The sequence below is a fragment of the Mustela putorius genome, unplaced genomic scaffold, assembly GCF_011764305.1.
Source record: "Mustela putorius furo isolate JIRA1106 unplaced genomic scaffold, ASM1176430v1.1 tig00003834_pilon_pilon_pilon, whole genome shotgun sequence".
NCBI lineage: Eukaryota > Metazoa > Chordata > Mammalia > Carnivora > Mustelidae > Mustela > Mustela putorius.
The window spans coordinates 106,437,686-106,457,677 of NW_025421987.1; the positions used below are offsets into that span (position 1 = coordinate 106,437,686).

Genomic DNA, 19,992 nt, shown 5'->3' on the forward strand with positions numbered 1-19,992 from the left:
TCCCCTTTCTTCATATCTAGGAATCTGTCTGCAAGAAATAAGCACCAAGTGCCCAAAGATTTATGTGCGAGGGTGTTCACGGCATCATTATTTGTGGATATTTATAATATCTACAAATGAGGATGAACATCAGTGCGCAAAAGGGGAGAAATGGTTAAATAAATTATGGATCAGCCACAAGGCTGAATATTATGCAGCCATTAAAAATGATGTTTTCAAATAAATTTAATGACAGGGAAAATGATCACAATGTAATGTTCAATGGATGAAGGATATAAAATTGCTTACAATATGATCCCGTGCACACACAATGCTAAAATGAAATACACCAAAGGGCTGGCAGAAAAGATCTCTAGGCAGTGGCATTCTGGGTGATTTTCAGTTTTTCTTTATATTTCCCGTATCATCCTTGTTTTCTACAACAGGCACACTTTATTTCTGTAATTTGAAAACAAGAAATGTTATTTTCCGGAAAAGTCATCTGCAGATATGTCTTTGGCCGGAAGGGATGGATAATGGCAATGCAAGTCCTTTAACAGCTGGTATCTGCTTGGTTCTTACCTCTCCTCCTCTTCCCTTGCCCCCGAGAATGGCAGGGAGGCAGGTTCAAAGGGCCACCCACCCTCCCGGTGGCTGCTCCACCCTTGCTGACCAGGCTGACTGTGTTAGTCCATGCAACCCACTACAACCAAACCCACAGCCTGTGTGGCTTGCCAACAACAGAAATTATATTTCTCATAGTTTTGGAGGCTGGCAGTGTGAGATCATGGTGTCAGCATGGTCAGGGGAGGGCCCTCTTCCTGCCTGCAGACTTCCTACCACGTCCTCGTGTGGCAGAAGGGAAGAGAAAGCTCTCTGGGGCCTCTTTTATAAGGACACTAATCCCATTTGTGAGGGTTCCACATTCACAACTAATCAATTCCCAAAGGCCCTATGTACTAATACCATCACCTTAAGGTTAGGGTTTCAACATATGAATTTTGGGAAAAAGCACGAATATTCAGACCCTAGCACTAAGGGTCCCTCATTCATATGCTCCAGCTCATCTAGGCTATCAGGAATAATAATGCTGATATCACTGAGAAGCCTGAAGGTCTTTGAGGCCAAAGTGGTGTTTATTCTAACAGAGCTCACATTAAAAGCTCTGAAAAACCTTTAGAACCCAGTGTGAAGAATGTTGCATGATTAGAGAAAATGTGAGAGAGATATGTATATATTATAAAGGAATATATATATTCCATTGTGTATACTGTGATATAATGGAATATTATTCAGCCTTAAAAAGGGCTGGAAATTGTGCCACTGGTGATAACATGGATGAATGAACCTGGAGAACATTATGGTCAGTGAAGTAAACCAGACACAGAGATCCATATAGTGCCCAATTTCACTTATCTGTAGAATGAATATCTATTCATTCTATATACGTTCTATGTACACATTCTATATTCATTCTACACACACACAGAGGCACACACACCCAACTCACAGTGACAGACAGTACAATGGTAATCACTAGAGGCTAGAGGATGGGGGGAAATGGGGAGAGAAAAGTAGAATGGTGGTTGGTAGGTGCCAAAAGCTGGGGCGAGGGGGTCACAGGGAGTCCGTGTGTAATGGGGACAGAGTTTCAATTAGGCAAGATGGAAAGAGTTCTAGACATGGAGGGCGGGGATGGTGGGACAACTATGAGAATGTACTTATTACTGAAGTACTTGGTACTGAACTGTACACTTAGAAAATGGTTAGGAAAGTGAGTTGTATGTTGTGTGTATTTTACCACAATAAAATAATAATAATACCTCATGGTGGAATTTTCGGTGTCTGGAAAAGGTGGGGAGGACTCTCCTCCCTGTCCCCAAGCCTGCTGCTGGGAGTTAGCTGGCCCCTAACCCCAGGCTAGGGCCACAGACTAGGCAGGAGAATGCCATATGCAGCCTCCGCATTGGGGGTTCGAAGCACTGCGGGCAGAGTTCGGCTGGGGCGTCTGTGAGGGCTAAGCCTTGGTAGAAAGGCAGGATCACTCTGAATACACAGGTTCTCAGGCTGCCTTACCAAAGGCCTCAGCCTCTCTAAGGCACAGCCTCAGGCCAGAATTTTCTATCCTTCAGTCCCCATCATCTGGCAAGACACACTCCTGTCTAGCATTGAGGAATATATGAGGTCATCACGCAAAGCCCATGTACCACCCCTGTCACACGGTGCCATTCGAAAAGCATCTGGAAATGGGTCTATAAAGGATATCAGTCCTGTCTATGGGTCTATAAAGGATATCAGTCCAGTCACCAGCACTGGAGCTCCCGTCATGCCCCACCTCAAAGTGCAGGCACAGAAGACGCACCTGCCCAACACAGCAGTGAGATGAACTTAACGTGCCTAACCTTATTGAAGGAGGGTCCCTCCTGGGCCCCTTTGTTCATTCATTCACTTATTAATCCCACAAGCACATTTAGAGTGACCACAGTAGGCCAGGTCCTATGGTAGACATTTGGGAATGCCTTGGAGTGCCTTGGTGGCTCAGTCAGTTAAGTGTCTGCCTTCAGTTCAGGTCATGATCTCAGGGTCCCAGGATCGAGCCCCACATCTCACTCCCTGCTCAGTGAGGAGTCTACTTCTCCCTCTGCCCCTTCCGCCTGCTCATGTGCACTCTATCTCTCTCAAATAAATAAATACAATCTTAAAAAAAAAATACAGCCCTTGACTCCAGTGTAGTCAACCTCTAGAGGATAAAAAAGACTAAAGAGAAGTCCAGTGTGGAGGGCCCTAAGCACAGACACTTCCACAGGGACGTGGGAGCAGAAGGCTGCACATAAAGGGTTCTCCCACCATGGCTGGGGTGTCCCGCAGTGCTCCCCCACCCACCCCAGACTGGCTGGGGCACTGTGGGGAGCCACGGGAAGCTGATAGCAGTCTGTGCAGCTGTTGGGACACCTGAGCATTCCGCTTCCGCCACACAAAGCCCACGTTTGGCTTCTCCTGCCAATTCCACCTCATAGGCACCTGAATTTAAGATTCATCAGAGGGCTCCAGCTGCCTGGGAAATAATGATTTATTTTCTCTCTCACTTACACACACACACACACACACACACACACACACACTATTTGCAATCCTTTGTTCTCTGTTTCCTACACATTTAATTACCTCAGGATAAATCTGATTTCCCCTCTTGGAAAATCTCTCTTTTGTTTTCCTTTAATTTCCCGTTCTTCCACATTGCCTTTGACAAAGTTGGGAGAGACAACCGAGACAGATGAGCGCAGAGGGTGGGAGAAGCTGAGAAGCCAGTGCGGCCTGTGGAGGAGGGTGCCCGGATGACGCAGGCCGCCTCAGCTCCTGGACCGGAGCTATAAATTAGGAGAAGTGCCCTGTACTTATATTTAATTCAATAACTAACACTTACTCACATAAAAATAACTTATTTTCATTCTGGGAGGGTAAGGCCTAAATTTAAACAATCTTTCCCAGCCTGCCTGAGGAAAGCGTCTGCCAATTCTGCCTCCTCCTCCCCCTCAAGCTCAAGGCCTTCATCCGCTGCTTAGAGAGAAGGGAAGGGAGTCATTGCCTAGCGAAAGCCCCAGGCCTGAGGGGAGAACTGCCTGGGAATCTCTGAAGGAAGAAAATACTCCTGGCCAGGGTCCTGAGAAATAAGCCTAACAGACATTTTTAAAGGAAAGACATCATCAAATGGATGGGATGGAGGCCATGCATGTCTCATGAAGTTCCTGTTCTGATCTTGAAAGAAGAGTGGGGGAAAAGGCTACTGATTTCCTGGCAAGTGGGAGGAGCCTGAGCCCTTGGAAGAAGGTCTCTGTCACCCAGGATTCAGGGCCTGGGCCAGAGCAGGGATGGCAGTGCCCCACCCCCCACCCCCACCCCAGGTTGCCAGGCCAGATTCCATCTGTCCTTCTCATTCTTGGGTGGCCCTGGAAGGGCAATGCCCTTCTCATCCTCTGAACCCTCGCCTTCCATTCTGACTTCCACTGAAAGTGGCTCTCCCCACACACTGGCCAGAGTGGTGGTGCTTGGGGTGATTAGTATCATTTCACCTGAGTCAGATCATTGTTTCCCTCCTCCAAACTCTGGAGGGGCTTCCTTCACATTCACAGGGGAAATAAGCTTCAGCCCAAGCTTGTGTTTCTGGAAAGCCTGTTTTGTTGGCAAATGGTGAATGAGAAAAAAGACTGAAGCTACCAAATCCTACTGACCCAGCTCGTTGGGTGAAAACCCCAGGCGCCCAGCATTTCACATGCAATTCACATCTGTGCTTTATTGGAAAACAGGGAATGTTGGCTGGAAGTACTTCAAGGTGGGCCAAACCTCCCTGCTTTGTATAGTTTCAAGCCATGGAGGCATCATTGATGCGGCACCTGACCACTCCAGAGTGAATGAAGGCTCTCCAATTTCCAAATCTCCATCTTTACCTATATAGGATGGGGCATAGCAGGGCTGAAGAGCAACAGGGTTACTTCTGCTTGTCAGAAAGGTAAGTTGAGGATAACTTATCAGCCCCACACCACCTGACCCATACTTACTTCTCAGACCTCATTTCAACCTTGCCAAGCCCACCTCAGGGCCTTTGCATTTGCTGGGTTTGCCTGGAATGTTCTTCCCCAGTATTAGTTCCTGTTTGGTTTCAAATATTCCTGCTTTCGGCTCAGACAGGACTTCCTCGAAAGCAGCCCCAGCCCCAGAACACTCTCTCCATTTTCCTTCCCAGCCCTTGTGTTAAGCTGAAATCCTTGTTACTCTGTTGCTCAGCCCCTTTCCCTCCCACCAGAGAAGGAGTGGGCTATACACAGGATGGGGTTGAGACTAAGAGGGTCTGCTTCCCTCTTCTTTTCTCCAGGGTCATGGCCAAAGAGAAGATCCATTAAACACAAACAAGAAACAATTACACGCCTCTTGCTAGAGAGATGTATCAAGCTTGTGGCTATATCTGGGCAGAGCCTGACAGTCCAGTGTGTACTCCTAGTCTCTCTACTCAGCCCTACTAGCCATGCCCACCACTTTTTCCTCAGGCTCTACCTCTGACCTGATCCTTCTTTCTCCTAACCTCCTCCTGGTTCTTCTTTGAAGGGTTAACTTAGGAAAACAAAACAAAACAAAAGAAAACAAAATTCAAACATTGCTTCTTAACCTTGGCAGCTCATGGGAACAATCTGGAAAGATTTTTAAAATGCCCTGCCCACACCCAGGACCAGTTCAGTCAGAATGACAGGGGAGTGGCGGGGACTGGAATTAGTATGTGTTTATAATCTCCCCCAGTCTTCTCAAGTTTAGCCAGGTTAGAAACCCCTAGATCAGCACTTTAGGGATGTTTACTAGCTTTCTTTTGGGGGATGACCCCTGCCTGCTCTTTGGGACATGCCGAAGACCACTGTGCCAGTGCTGACCAGCAGGGAGTCTGACGCTCCGGCTGATGGGCACTGAGAATCCCAGTACCTTTAGGGATGGAGAAGCGAGCCGGAACAGCACAGAAACTGGAAGTTGGGAACTATGGCCCAGCCTGCAGGAGACCACAGTCAAGCTCTAGGCCCAGATGGGACTGCCTTGCAAAGGAGTCAGGATTGGAGCCTATGTACTATGCGGGAGCCTGGGGTGCTGCCTGGGGGATCCTAACACCCCGAAACGTGTACACACCTGCCAACCCAGTGTCCCTTCACTCCTAAAGACAGAGAGTCAATCTACGATTGGCCATGCCCAGCAATACTCTCCCGCTTGAGGTCTACTAAATAAGAAGAAAGGAAAATAAAATGAGAAAGCAAAAACTAGACAAAATAGCTGTAATAACCCATAAAAGAATGGGTGATTTGTGCCCACAGGAAAGCTGGGCTCTAGGTGAGCTGCCGCTATTGAAATGCCAGAACCTTGCTTGACACTCTCCAGAGGCCTGCTGGGCACCTGCTTCGTGGACATATGGTACATGCTCCCACCAGCCAGGCAGCCTTCCAGATGCGACTCATGTGGAACAGTGATCTGGAAGCAGGACGAGCTGGTCTCCTCCATCAGGGCCTAAGCTCCAGGAGGGCACATGTTTCCTAGTGCTTAGTGGAGTGCCTGCTTCCAGCATACACTTGATAACCACTGACTGAATTACAAATGGGTATTTCTTAATCCACTCAGTAGGTATGGTCTTTCTGCTAGAAGCAGCCTTCCCTGAAGAGGCGGACTCAAACTCAGAACCACTCTCATAGCAGTGAAAATTCCTAGCCATAGTAATAGAAGATGACTGTGGTTAAACGAAGGAAACAGAAAAGGAAGGCAGTCTTTTCGAAGGCCATGGAACAGTGCTCTGAGTCATCAAAAAGGCTGGGTGGGAGACTAGGCAGGCTGGGCCCCAGAGCCTAGATGGTACCCCATGGTCTGGGCGGGGCTACACGTTCCGACAACCACTCTGCCCTGCCCACCCTCCAAGTGCATCTGCCAGGACTTAATGTTGTGACAAATGTCCCAGCTTTCCTGAATCTTCCAGCCCATCCCTCCAAAGTCAAAGCCTTAGTCAGGAGCATCCAGGTGGCCGAGTTAGCCGGTCAGGTACCCAGACTCTAGCTCCCCAGAGGTGGAGAGGAAGAGCTCTCCAGGATTTCCTCACACTCTCCAGGACGACAACCCTCCCCACCTCCAAGCAGGAAGGGGTGTTCCAACTCCGGGGGGCTGCCCCTACCCACCCAGACATATGTCCACTACAACACAGAATCCCATCTTCAACTTCCACAGCGACTTTATTCCATCAGACTTTTTTGAAGTAGCAGAGTTGAAGCAGGAATAAGCTGTCTCACTAGGTGTGTAACTGAGTCAGTGTTAGTCTAGTGTTTACAATGTGCTAAATCCACAGCCAAGAGGAAACAGCTGCCGTTGTAACTTCAGCCTGTGGTTATCGAGGAAGGCTGGGGACACGCTGGGGACACCGTCTAGGGGAGGTGTTTGGACAGAAGGTAAGCACCTTTGGGAGCAAGCTTGTTTCCAGCCTGTGGCCTGGGTGTGGGGGGAGCAGCAGCTGCAATTTTGGCTGAAGGCAGGGGTCAGGACAAAACTTTTCTTTCTTAGCGGAGTTTAGCCCCAGGGATTCTCAGCCCAGTGGCTGACACCTCCTTCCATTCCCCTCCCTGCTCTCACACAAAGAGTGTCTGTCTACATCTGCAGCCAGCTCCCCCAGATGTGTCCTCTGACATCTGGGAGCCACGTCAGCACACGGAGGTGATGCACGAGGCAGGTTGCTGTCTCCCAGGGCTCGCAATCTGCTCACCTCCCGTCCTCCCCAACAGGCAGGCACAGATTCCATAGCCATCCAGTGAGAAAAGTGAGCAGAGTGTGGCTAGGGAGGCACCACGGGGAGAGAGCACACTCTGCACCTTCCTTGACCCCCAGTAGCTGCTACAAGGGTCCTGAGATAATGGGGTTACCATCATCCATTTTAATGTTTTTTTTCATACAAACAAAGCAGGTCAATGACTCCCATTTCCCCACTCTCAACTTTCCTATCTCACAAGTGGAGAGGATACCCCTCCTGGTTGGCATGATCCTACTAAATGGGTTAAAGGTGGGGGGGATTCTGGAGACAGAAAGGCCTTCACTCTGGTGTGGTTGGTTGCCACACTTTTTTATGATGTCATGGCACGAAATTAAAAGAGGGAGGTCTGGCCCACCTCGAGGTACTTCCAGCCAACATCCTGTTTTCTAAGAAAGCACAGATCTGCAAAGAACTGCATGTGAAATGATGGGTGTCTCTGGCTTTCACCCAAGGAGCTGGGTCAGTGGGTTTGGTAGTTTGTGCCTTTTTTCTCATTCACCATTTGCCAATAAAACAACCTTCCCAGAGACACAAGATGAGAAGCCTGGGGTGAAGGTGATTCCCCCTGTGAAGGAGGAGTTGGCTTGGGGAATCCTCAGGACTGAGCTGCTACAGCTGCAGAAACGGGGGCTGTGGGGACACAGTGCCCGGCATTTGTGGGCCATGGGTCCCCCTTGCTCCCCAATAACCTTGTTGATCTGGGAAAATAGGCCAATTCAATGTGGACCAAGTTAAACCACATCCCGGACTTGGCTAAGACAGAAGAGTAGAGGAAAATAAAACGGTTCCTTAGGCCTTCTACCTCGCCCCTCTCCACATCTCTGACTAAATGCACAAAGGAAAAGGGATTTTTCTTCTAGGAAGAGAAGAAATATCAGCCCTTATTAAAATAAAGAGACAGCCATCATTATAAACCACATACAGAAAATGCATGTGGGAATTTGGGAGAATACTGAAAGCTGGCAAACCCCTCAGACTTTGGGCAAGAATTGGATTTCTTGGGGTGCCTGGGTGGTTCAGTGGGTTAAACCTCTGCCTTCAGTTCAGGTCATGGTCTCAAGGTCCTGGGATCAAGCCCCGCATCGGGCTCTCTGCTCAGCAGAGAGCCTGCTTCCCTTCCTCTCTCTCTCTCTCTGCCTCTCTGCCTACTTGTGATCTCTGTCTGTCAAATAAATAAATAAAATTAAAAAAAAAAAGAATTAGATTTCTTCAAAGACAAATGTCACATTGAGAAAGGCCCCCCAGCACATGAGAGTTGCAAAGTGCAGAGGAAAGGGTGGGAACCTCTGGTCCAGCCGAGAGGGTGTTCTTCTGTTTCTGTATCGGCCTCCTGCTGCCCCCATCTCCAGTGCTCCTGGGCAGAGAGCCCCTGGGCCAGAGAAACTTCCAGAAGAGAGTGTGGAGGATGCAGGGAAAGAGCTTCAATGGGCCACAGCCCACAGCACCCGTGACAAAAACATGCACCCCTGGCTCTCCACCCACATAAGCATCATTGTTGTTCTGCAGAAGAGACACCAAAAGTAGAGCAAAAACCATTCAAAGGCCTATGGGAGAAAGGTTTCCTGAATTAAGAGTTTGAAGCTGCCATTTGAAAAAGCCAGAATACATCCCCAAATCAAATCAAGACACATCCTGGTGAGGTACTAAACCTCAGGGCTAAAGAGGGACTCCTCTGGACATCCTGGTGGAGAAAGGCAAACAGCCTGAAAGAAAGAAAGAAAGAAAGAAAGAAAGAAAAAATTAATTAATTAACACTTAACCTCAACTGACCACAGCAATGTTCAATGCCAGAAGACTCTGAAGCAAGGTCCACGATTCTGAGCAAAACAACATTAGGTCACCTCTGTATTTTAAACCCAGGCAGTTGCTCACCCCACCCCTCCATGCACACCAATAGGCATGTAGATGCAGGTACTGTCAAGAATGCGGCCATTCAGCGAACACAGCCCCAGAGAGCTCTGAGGGCAAGGTGGGGGGTGGGGGCGGATGGAATCTGGCTGACACTGAAGTGAACAAAACATGTTAGAACCTGTCTGTCAAAGTGTGGTTCTTGGGGCAGCAACATTGACCTCGTAAGGGAGCTTGTTAGAAATAAAGACCCTCGGCCCCACCTCAGACCTACTGCACCAGAATCTGCCATTTAACCAAACCCTCAAGCGCTTCCTATGCATTGGAAGGTCTGGGACTCCCTCGGCTTGAATAAAGAATCTGTAGCAAAAGGCAGGGAATGGCACTGAAGGGGGAGAGGGGGACATGGCAAAGCCCCTGGGCAGGGCACAGAGCACAGATGCCCACAAACCTCGTCGTGGTAAAAATAGTGGCGGAAGACATCCAGGGCCTGGGGTGCAGGGAGCAGCAGCAGACACTGTGAAATTTTAGAACTGGGCGGGGGTCGGGGGAAGAATCACATCCTTCCCTCAAATAAACAACTTCACAGAAATTCTTTCAGAAATTAAAAACTTGCAATGAAGAAAAATATTTCTGAACTTCAGCACTTTCTGAAGTTCCATTTGAATTTTGTTATCTATTAAATTCAAATCAAATTAAACATATTGCTTTTAATTTAAAAATGTGTACAGTAACATTCTATTTTTGTAAAAGTGGTTCAATTTACCTAATTAGCTATCATTCTATCAGAGAAAGAGTGCGGTGATGATGTTCACCAAATGTTAATTTCTTCTTCACGGTGGAATTTGAAGTAATTTTTTCTTTCTCTTTCTCTTTTTCTTTTTTTGGGCACGTTTGTATACTACCTAATTGGAAAAAAAAAAAAAATAACAGGCTTGTATTTGCTTCACCAAAAAAAGAAAAAAAAAGTTCTTAAAAAGCATAATCAGAAAGGTCTTTGTTTAGGATAACAGATTTCAATGATGTTCTAATTAGTACTTAAATTGTATCAATCTTAAGGAAAAAATAATTAAAATGAGATTAAAAGAAGTCAGATTGGGAGATAAGCCAGCTAAAAACTGAACTATTCTAGGTCCAATAAATAGCATTTTCCAGTACCAAGATGTTAGGACAACTTTGCAATGCTTTGCAGTAAGAAGTTTCTCTGGCTGCCTGGGCATGTGTCTATAGCCTTGGCAGCAGCCCATCCTTAAAGTGGCCCATCCCAGATGAGCTAACCAAGGCCTATCTTTGCTTCCCTCTCCCCTCTGCACCCCAATACCTAGATATAGGAGAGCCTGCAGATTGTACTACCTTACCTTACAGGAAAACACTTGGAGCTCTAAGAAATGACTCTGAGACCACCGGTACTCAAACTCTGAGAGTTATCAGAATCACACCTGGAAGCAGCTCCTAGATGGTCCTGATGCCCACCCACCCCTTCTAAATGTGAGGACTGAATCAGACTCTGCAGATGGGGCTGAGCCTTGGTAGACTTCCGGTCTTCCTGGAAGGCTCTCATGGCTGCTGGGCTGAGAAACCCTGCCCTAGATCACATCTGCTCCTGGATCTAAGAAGGATGTGGGTTTATGCTGCTTCCTGCTCCCCAGGCAAGCCAGAACCCTGCGTCTCTGTAGCACAGTATGATGGCTACACAAGTCCATCCCCCAGCTGACCATGCCTGTCCAGTAAGGGGTCCGCTGGCACTGAATGCACTGTCTTGCTGACACCCAGATATGTGACTTATGTTCCCCCTTTGAAGACCCACTAAACTGCTGCTGAAGATAATGACTTACACTGAAGTTGTCCTTTAGATCAGTCTCATCTTTTCACAGCTGAAGCCACTGAAGATGAAGGTGTCAGGTGGTGGCAAAGCCCTCCCTCCAGCCAGACCTTTTCCTGCTAGCCTTGTGCTAGGGAATGCCACCATGCATTCAGAACAGAGGGGGATACCTTTGGAGAGAGATTATCAACAGCTATTACTATTAACAACTCCTAGCAGTTGCATTCCCTCTCCCCACTTTGCGCAGAGAAAATTCCATAGGCACTGCTGGCCCTGGAGAGATTACCCTGCGATCTGGAATCCCTGGGATTTGCCAAGTCCTCTTTCTAGAAGCTGAACATGCCAGTGCACGCTTTGAAATTCCCTTAGTAGTTCGATGGAAGCTGAGCTTCCCAAGGTCATAGAAGTGCAGCACTTAGGAGTACACACACTGGAGCCAGTCTGCTTGGGGTTAAGCCCGAGAGGTGTGACTCTGGGTAAATGCTTTCACCATTCTCTGTGCTTCAGTGTCCTCACCTGTCAAGTGGGGTAATAATTATTCCTGACTCACAGGATGTGTGAGAATTACATGAGTTCATGTACGCAAGTGTGCTTAGGACCATGCCTGGCATCTGGCATGTGGTAAGCCCCACACATGTGTTCATTATTTCTGCTCTCATATTGTACCTACATGTCTGAAGGCAACCATCCTTCTCTCCTCTCTCAGTTTCACACACCAAGCCAATGTTTGTCCTGAGTCCCCTCATTTTCACTGCAGAATCTACTTCTTCCATGGCAGTCAGAACTCAGGCTCTAATAGTAGCTGTCCCCTTTTGTCCCCCGCACCCCAATCCCTTCCCACAGTCCCGGTCACCCTGATTTCAGCAGAGTCTGAGCCCCGCATGATATCACCATGAACATGAGAGTTGGCCGAGACTTCAGCCATTAGTAATAATTCTGTTAAGTAACTGTATCCTGTCAGCCTTGAGAAATGGGATGTTATCACCTGACACTGTCCTTGGTCCTGACCTAATCAACATTTTAATCCATGAAGTGGAGGAAAAAATATTTAACAGAATGTATATCAAATCAGGAAGTGACAGAAAGCTGGAAGAAATGACTAAAGTGCCAGTGAGTGAGCTAAGATTCACTCAGATTGATCGCGGGGGTTTGGAATTCTGGACTGAAGCCAAGAAAAGGTGCTCTCTAGACAGGACGAATGCACATAAATCAAGGAGCCGTGGCTCCGCGGCGCACTACATGAAGGAGACCGAAGCATGACGGGTGACTATGTGCTCTCTACACTGACCCAGGACAGAGCCACATCCCGGAAAGGGCCAGCCACTATTTTCTCAACTGAAAAGTTTCCTTCTAAAGAATTCTGTGCTGTTGGGGAGGCCACAGGATAATAAGAACCCAGTGACCAGAGTGTGCTAAGAATTCATTTATCCGTGGATCCATCCACCACCATCCCGTTTCAGGCTTTATCTTTGCAAGTCACTGGCCCAAGAGCAGCTAAGAGAAGGACCACACTTGTCCTGGTTCCTCAGAAGGTCTAGGATTATGGGTTGGAAACCAGGAGGTGCATTTAATGGGAGCTTAGCCTTCATAAGGATCAGGAAGGAGTGAGCCTCCTGTCACCAGAGTGTACAGAGTGTACAGAGGCCTTCAAGGCTGGGAAGGGAGCATATCAAGGACTCTTGTTGTGTTAGGTCGCTGGGCACCTCAGCCTCTCTTCCAAGGTGCCATTCCATGGGTCCATGAATCACATGATGAGGTTGATAAGGTTGATCAACGCAGCAGGCTGACCTTACCAGAGGGAGGTTGGGGAAGGAGGAAACTGAGTGAGAAATCCTTCTCTCACACCCCAGCCAGCCAGCCCTCCCTTATGCCTCCAGGCTGCTCCTGACCTGTCTCTGTCTTGACCTGGGACCAGGGTGACCCCTGATCTGTGAAGTCTCTGACGTTCCCCACACATATGGTATGAGACCCTAAGACAAAGACATACTAAATTTACAAGGGGCACCATGTTTCCGCTGTCAGGGTAGCCAAGATCAAAACGCTGACTATCACACTGCGCTTGGCATCAAACCAACCTCATATCTCATGGGTCAGAGCATTACTTATCACAATCTTTTAGAAGAAAATTTGGCATTATCCACCAAATGTAAAATTTTAAATGTATACATTTTAAATACACTCACTCTCCCATTCTGTAACCTCATTTCTGGGACTGTATCATACAGATAAACTTGCATCCCTACAGAGCGCTCTGTTGTATGAAGAGTTCACTGCAGTATCCTCTTTCTCTTAAGGCTTCAGTAGCATATTCCTGTCTTTCTTTGTCATTTCTTTGTATTGTGGCAAATCCTATATTATAGGATAATTATCAATTTGACTATTTGCCGGTATCTCATTCAGTGCCATTAAATATATTTATAATAGCCATCACCACTATCTACATCCAAAGCATTTTCATCATCCCTAACATAAAACTCTGTGCCCATCAGATAATAACCCCCATTCCCTTTTCCCCCATCCCCCATAACCTTTATTCTTTTGTCCCTACGAATTTGCTTACTCTTGGTACCTCGTACAAGTAGAAGCATATATATTTGTCCTTCTGTGTCCAGCTTCTTCCATTTGGCATACTATTTTCGAGGTCCATCTATGTTGTATCTATCAATACTTCCTTCTTTTTTACAGCTGAATAACATTCCGTTGTAGATATACCACCTCTTGTTTCTCCATTCATGTCCTGATGGACACTTGGGATATTTCTGCCTTTCGGCTACTGTGAATAAAGCTGCTGTAAACATTTTTGTACAAATAGCTCTTTGAGACCCTGCTCTCAATTCTTTTGTGCAGTATTCTTTTTAACGGCAAAAAAATTGGAAACAAACCAAATAGTGATTAATAGGAGATTTGTTAAATAAGTTATTGTATATCCATACACGAGAGTACCATACAGCCCCTTCGAAGGAGGTAGACTTACGAGTTCTGGTATGGAATCATTTCTAAGATCTTACATACAAAGAGAAGAGGAGGAGGGGAGGAGAGGGAGGGAGAAGAGGAAGAGGAGGGGAGGAGAGGGAGCAGCATGGACAGTGGTGGTAGCAGGAGGAACTGAGTGTGTGCTTGATTTATAGACTGTCTCTGGAAGGCTCCACAGGAGCCTGTGAGAGCAGTGCTCAGGAGGCCACGGGGCTCAGGGTCAAATGTGAGAAAAGACTTACTCTTCACTGTATGCCCTTTGTACTGCTGGAAATATTTTAATGAACTGAACGTATTGCCTTCAGAAAATTAATCAATATGATTTTTAATTGGCATGTGATCACTTCAGATCTTGAATTTAGTCCCAGCAGAAGGAGGGGTGTGTGACAGCCAGGGAGGCCGCCTGGAAAGTGAAAGCCAATGCCCATCTGACACTGATCGCTTCAAGTCCTAGAAACATCACTGGTTCCCCATCTTCAAACACTGAGCTCACCGTCAAAAGCCTCCCCAGTGCCTTGTAGTTTCTCAATTCCAACCCCCGTGTTTCTTCTTTTCTTCCACCTCTCCCTAGAAAAGTCATTCTGAGAGCAGCAAGGTGAAGGGTGTGGGCCCACCCTGCTGGAAAGGGAAGCCGCAGAGTGAGGCTTCAAAGTCCCCAGGCTACCCTGCCCCGGGGAGGGTCACGCTTCATCCGGAGAGACCCCTGGAGATGTCCAAAAGGTTTCTGCACAGAGCCAGGGGGACGGACCTCACAGGATAATAATCAAATCATATTTGAAAATGAGATGAGGAGAGGGGAGTCAGAACAAAAGCCAGTGAAAAGAAAAAGAAGTTGGAAGTCGCAGAAATTGGTGCTCTGTATTCTAAGGACTTCCTGGCTCCTAGCGGGGTTTGAGATTAGTGTTGATAATAGCTTCACCATAGGACCACAAAAAAAATCAATGGAATTGGGACCGAGGCAGGATCCATTTATCTTCTTGGGGTGAAATAGAAGGTGTGATTTTAAAAAGACAAATTATACCGAATGCATGTAATTGATGTGCATACACAGAATCATGCAAGGAAGGCCAACTGCACACAATCGCACAGTATCAAGCATTATTCTCATCAAGAGTTTCTTGTAACAATGCCAACCCCAGGGCACAGTTCAAGTACTCTGGAGAGCAGTACTAGGAATTGAGTTCTAGAATATGCTGCATGATTTTTGCATGGTTAATTATTTGTTTGAAAGGACAATGAAGAATACTGAAAGGAAAAGCCAATTTGCAGGTCCTGCTTTATAATGAAACTGCTTGGTTGGGACAGGACTCCAGGGATTACTTAATCCATCCCTCTGCCTCTCATTTAAATGGACTGTCTACACCTCACATGAATTGTCTCCTTGCTTAAGGGCCTTGATTTAAGTGAGTTTTCCTCATTGAACTAGATATACACTCTCGAGGGCAGGGATGATGGCCTCATCACCTTTATGGTATCGGTTCCTGACACACAGAAAGTTCTCAAAGATGTTTTATCTATTAATTGATTAATTAGGTAATTAAGTAAGAGCTTGTTTCTCAACCCAAGAAGGCTCTTGTAAGTCACTGTGTAGAGCTGGCACTTTCATGACCAGCTTTCTTGTCCAGCTGACCGTGCCAAGCCAGTGTAGTCGGGTTCAAGTCGGTCCTCAGAGAGGCTGATGACCCGAGAGGGGGTGGGTGGGGACACAGAGGGGAAGACGGACAGCCACTGCCTGGTGTCTGGGGGGCTGGGGGCCTGGGACGAGGACCATCTCCACAGAGGTTTGCTCTGCGCCCACAGCCCATACACTTCACATCTCTGGAGACAGAATGTAAAGCAATACCCCACAATACCCGAAGGATGAGGAAAAGTGGGTTTGGGTCCAGAAAATTCCCTCTCCTGGCTAAATCAAAGCTACTTCCTAAAAGCCTTCCTCAAGCCTTCCAGAAAGGAAATCAATGTTAGCACATGGCAGAAACTCCCCTCCCTCCCCGCTAGCAGGAGGCTTTCAAGGCTCCCTTGCTGGCCACCCAGCATCCAGAGGAGAGGCTTCTTCTGCCCCTCGGTTGGGCCTCAGGGCTGCCCAGAAGCCTTTTCATTCTTCTCCTTTGTTCTACCCTAGGCCTGGCTGTGCCCTGCCCCCTCCTTCACAAGGAGGCAGAAAGGGGGCAACCTCCCCTTCTCTCCTGCCACCTTCAGGTGACCCACCACAGCCCATGGCCCTCCTGTCTCCCCTGACAGGTGCCATGTGCATGTCCTGCTGGGCACCTGCCCGACCCAGTGGGAGGCAGCCCTTGCCCTCAGGAGCTCTCGGACCAAGCTTCCTCTCCACAAGGCTGACTTCACCCTCTGAGGAGCAGAGTCAGAATGGCTTTTTCAAATACTCCTTCTCAGTCTACAAATTGCTCTTTCTAGTCACGACCTCCTTCCCTTAGGATATAAAGCTGATCAAATCTTCCCCATTCCAACAACAGCAACATCAGTAACCAAAACAAAAACCTTCTGGCATGCTGATTTCCCCTCAAGCCCTCTTTTTTCTCTTCTTTTTCTTTTTAAATCTGCACAGCACTGCTTCCTCTTCCTCAGCCCACTCAGCCTTCCGACTTGTGAAAGGACTGTCTCCATCTTCTGAAAAGACACATCGCCAGTGATGGCCCAGGAGGGCCAGTACCTCCCTCAAGACTCTTCTCAGCCAGCTGGCCAAGCCCACCAGGGCTGACCTGTCCTTGCTCAGCCTCCTCCCAGCCCCCTGGGCTTCCTCAGACCTGCTCTGCTCTCCCGACTTCTCCACCTGTGTCTTCCCCTCCTGTGACTTCTGTAGTCTCCCTCGCTGGCTTATGCTCTTCCTCTTGCTGCCGCCATGTCCCTCAAAGTCCCTCTGTCCACTCTCCTTTTCTCCTTTCCTCTATATGTCCCCTTTCTTGGCAATCATATCCTAGTTTAATTAAAAAAAAAAAATCTGTGAAACACTATGCACGAGGCCCTGTTTTAAGCACTATTGATGTCGTGGTGAGTTATAATTCTCTCAAAAAGCTGACAGACAAATGTGTATGAGGGGGGCAATAAATGAATGATTTAACACACTACAGAAGAAGAGTTTGGGGCTCAAACTGGGGCTAGCAGCCCCCGAGACAGTTACAATCTTTGAGTACAAGTATTATGATGTCAGACAAACAGGGAAAGCTCATGACAACGTTCTTCAAACTAATACTGAAAGATAGTCTTGTGTCAGAGGTGGGGAGAGGTAGAGCTGCGCCAGGGATGGATTCCAGGTTTAGGGCCCTGACTCGACTACCTGAAACAGAATGCCCAAGAGAAAAGGCAGTAAGTGCCAAAGGCACTGTCTCAAAGGCCCAGGGCGGCCACAAGTGAGGAGCTGGGCTACGCTGAAGGTCAAGGAAGTTCCCATTTCACTCCTAATGCCCTCTTCCCTTTCTGGAACATGCTGCACAGATCACAGCTGCCCAAGGTCTGCAAGGGCCATCGAGCATCTGAAAGCTGCTGCCCAAAAGGGAAGCAGTAGTGGGAACGGGTGAGGATAGAAACACCCAGAAGTGGTGCCCACAGGGAACTCTCTTTTTCACATACTGCACCAGATGAGGAGAACCAAAGAACCAGATGCCGCTGGCCAAAGGAATATGCCCCCCACAAGCAGAGAAGAGACACATCAAGGGAGACATTTTAGATATGAGCAAGTGGCAGGGGGACTTGCATGCGTCAGTGTTCACGGCTGGCACGGAAATGAGAAGGGAATGAAATCACCCTGAAAGGGGGCAGAAAGAGAGCCCCGGGGCAAGTCACCCCCCCCCCCCCCCGTCTGTGCAACCTCGGCAAGTCCCACCAAAGTCTGTCATGCTCCAAGTCAAAGGGAAAAAGCCCACAGACACCAGAATAGGGACATCATTCAGTTGACTCAGAGGAAGAGCACACCTCTAAAAGGAGATAGCCCAGCATGCAGCAGAAAAGTCCAGGAAGCTGCACAGCTCCTCAGTAGTATACAAGAAAGCCTGGCTTCTAAGCCAGAGGAACACAGAGCCACAAGAAGGACCCGTCTGCAGGAGGAGATGGAAAGGAAGCTGCATTCCAAACGGAGACACAGCAAGGGAACGAAAACTGCAATCACAGAAGCAAAGCCACTTTGCAGGCAGGGAAGACTAGCAGCGGAGCTTCTGAATATCAAGTCAGTAACACAGAAAACAAATGGGAAAGAAATTACAACAATATGGCAGAAGGTGAAAGAGCTGGAAAAGAGAGAATGAAGAGCCACATGTAGATAATGCGGGTTCCTAAAATAGAATCCACAAATGAAGCAGAAAAGAAATGAAAGATATAATGTAATAAAATGTTGCCAAGCTAAAGATAAAGGCCTGTGTGTACAGACAGATGGGCTCACCAGGCAAAGTCAGCGAAAAGAGACCCTAGGCACATCACAGAAAATAATAAAGATAATGTTGGAGAGAGAGGGCAGGCTGCTCCCACGTAGAGGTAGGAGGCTTCAGACACCTGATATGGAACAGACCCGAGGGTAGAGAAGAACATGGCAGTGACGCAGGGGGCCTTTCCGGTCCCGGCAAATTGTGAATGACTCAGAGACAGGTCAGCTGCTGGAAAACAAGTTAAACCCCTACTTTCTATCAAATCCCCCAAATGAATCCCTACTGGATTAAATACTTAAATGAAAAATGGAGCCATTAATGTAAATAGGGTAAAATAGAGATGAATATTTGTGTAAGTTTAGGGTGAGAAAGAACTCCTCAAGAAGGAACCAGAGGGAATAACACACGAGGAGAAAGACTGATTAACAACATAAGAATGTTAAGATCCGCAACAAAGATACAGTTCTAAGTCAAATTACAAAACTAAGAAAAAATGAAATATATACGATGAAGTCTGTATCATTCCAATCAGTAGTAAAATGGGTAAAGAATAGAAACAGGTGAGGAAGTGGTGATGCAACATGAGGGCTTAAGGGGGTAGGAGAAGAATCAATGAAACAAGATGGGATTGGGAGGGAGACAAACCATAAGTGACTCTTAATCTCACAAAACAAACTGAGGGTTGCTGGGGGGAGGGGGGTTGGAAGAGGGGGTGGGATTATGGACATTGGGGAGGGTATGTGCTTTGGTGAGTGCTGTGAAGTGTGTAAACCTGGCGATTCACATACCTGTACCCCTGGGGATAAAAATATATTATATGTTTATAAAAAATTAAAAATTAAAAAAAAAAGAATAGAAACAGGCAATTAACAATAGATGAAGATATAAATATGTATTTAGTCCAACTGGTAATCAAATTTAAAAATTTAAATTCAAAAAGCTAAAATTTAGCATTTTTCAGCCATCAGACTGACATAGAATCAAAAGAATTATAACCACCATTGTTGGAAACAGGCGGGGGTCGCTCGTGGGCATCCAGAATATGAGGGATACATCATTAATACAGTATCTCTGAATGGTAACTGGAAATTTTTATCAAAAGCCTTAAAAATAGGAAAAACTTTAAGAATTCTACTTGGAATTAATTTTTAGAATAACATCCACTGAAGTTATCAAAAATATGTGAATGAGGGACTTCATCTGTTATTGTTACAGCAGCAGGAAGAAAAAGTAAAATGATCTCGATGTCTCAGTTTAGTGAAATAAGTCACTGAATTTAACATTAACAAGATAAGAGAGACACCCACTGACATAGAGGGGGAAACAATATATTGCAAAAAAAAGAAAAGAAAAGAAAGTCATGAAAATATATGACACCATTTTTTATAAAAGAAACACATATACAATATACCAAAACATTACTAATAGTTTTGTCTAGAAGGCAAAGTGACAGATTTTTGTTCTTTATGTTTACTTGTATTACTTTTTTTTTACCATGAATATGAATTATGTATGAATTATTTGAAACTTATTTTAAAATACAATTAAAATAGCCTAGAGTGCAATTGCTGGGTCATGTAATAAGCACGCACTTGGTTTTGTGAGAAAGCATGGCATTGTTTTCCAGAATGGCACTGGCACTGTATGAGGGATAGTGTTTCTCCACATCCTTGCCAGCA

The 19,992-nt window shown here is 46.7% G+C and overlaps 1 protein-coding gene across 1 annotated transcript in view; it reads right to left on the reverse strand.

Annotated features, from left to right (window-relative positions):
* Positions 1-19,992, reverse strand: part of EPHB1 (EPH receptor B1) — a 419,614-nt gene that overhangs the window by 197,807 nt on the left and 201,815 nt on the right. The gene's annotated exons all lie outside the window — the stretch shown is intronic.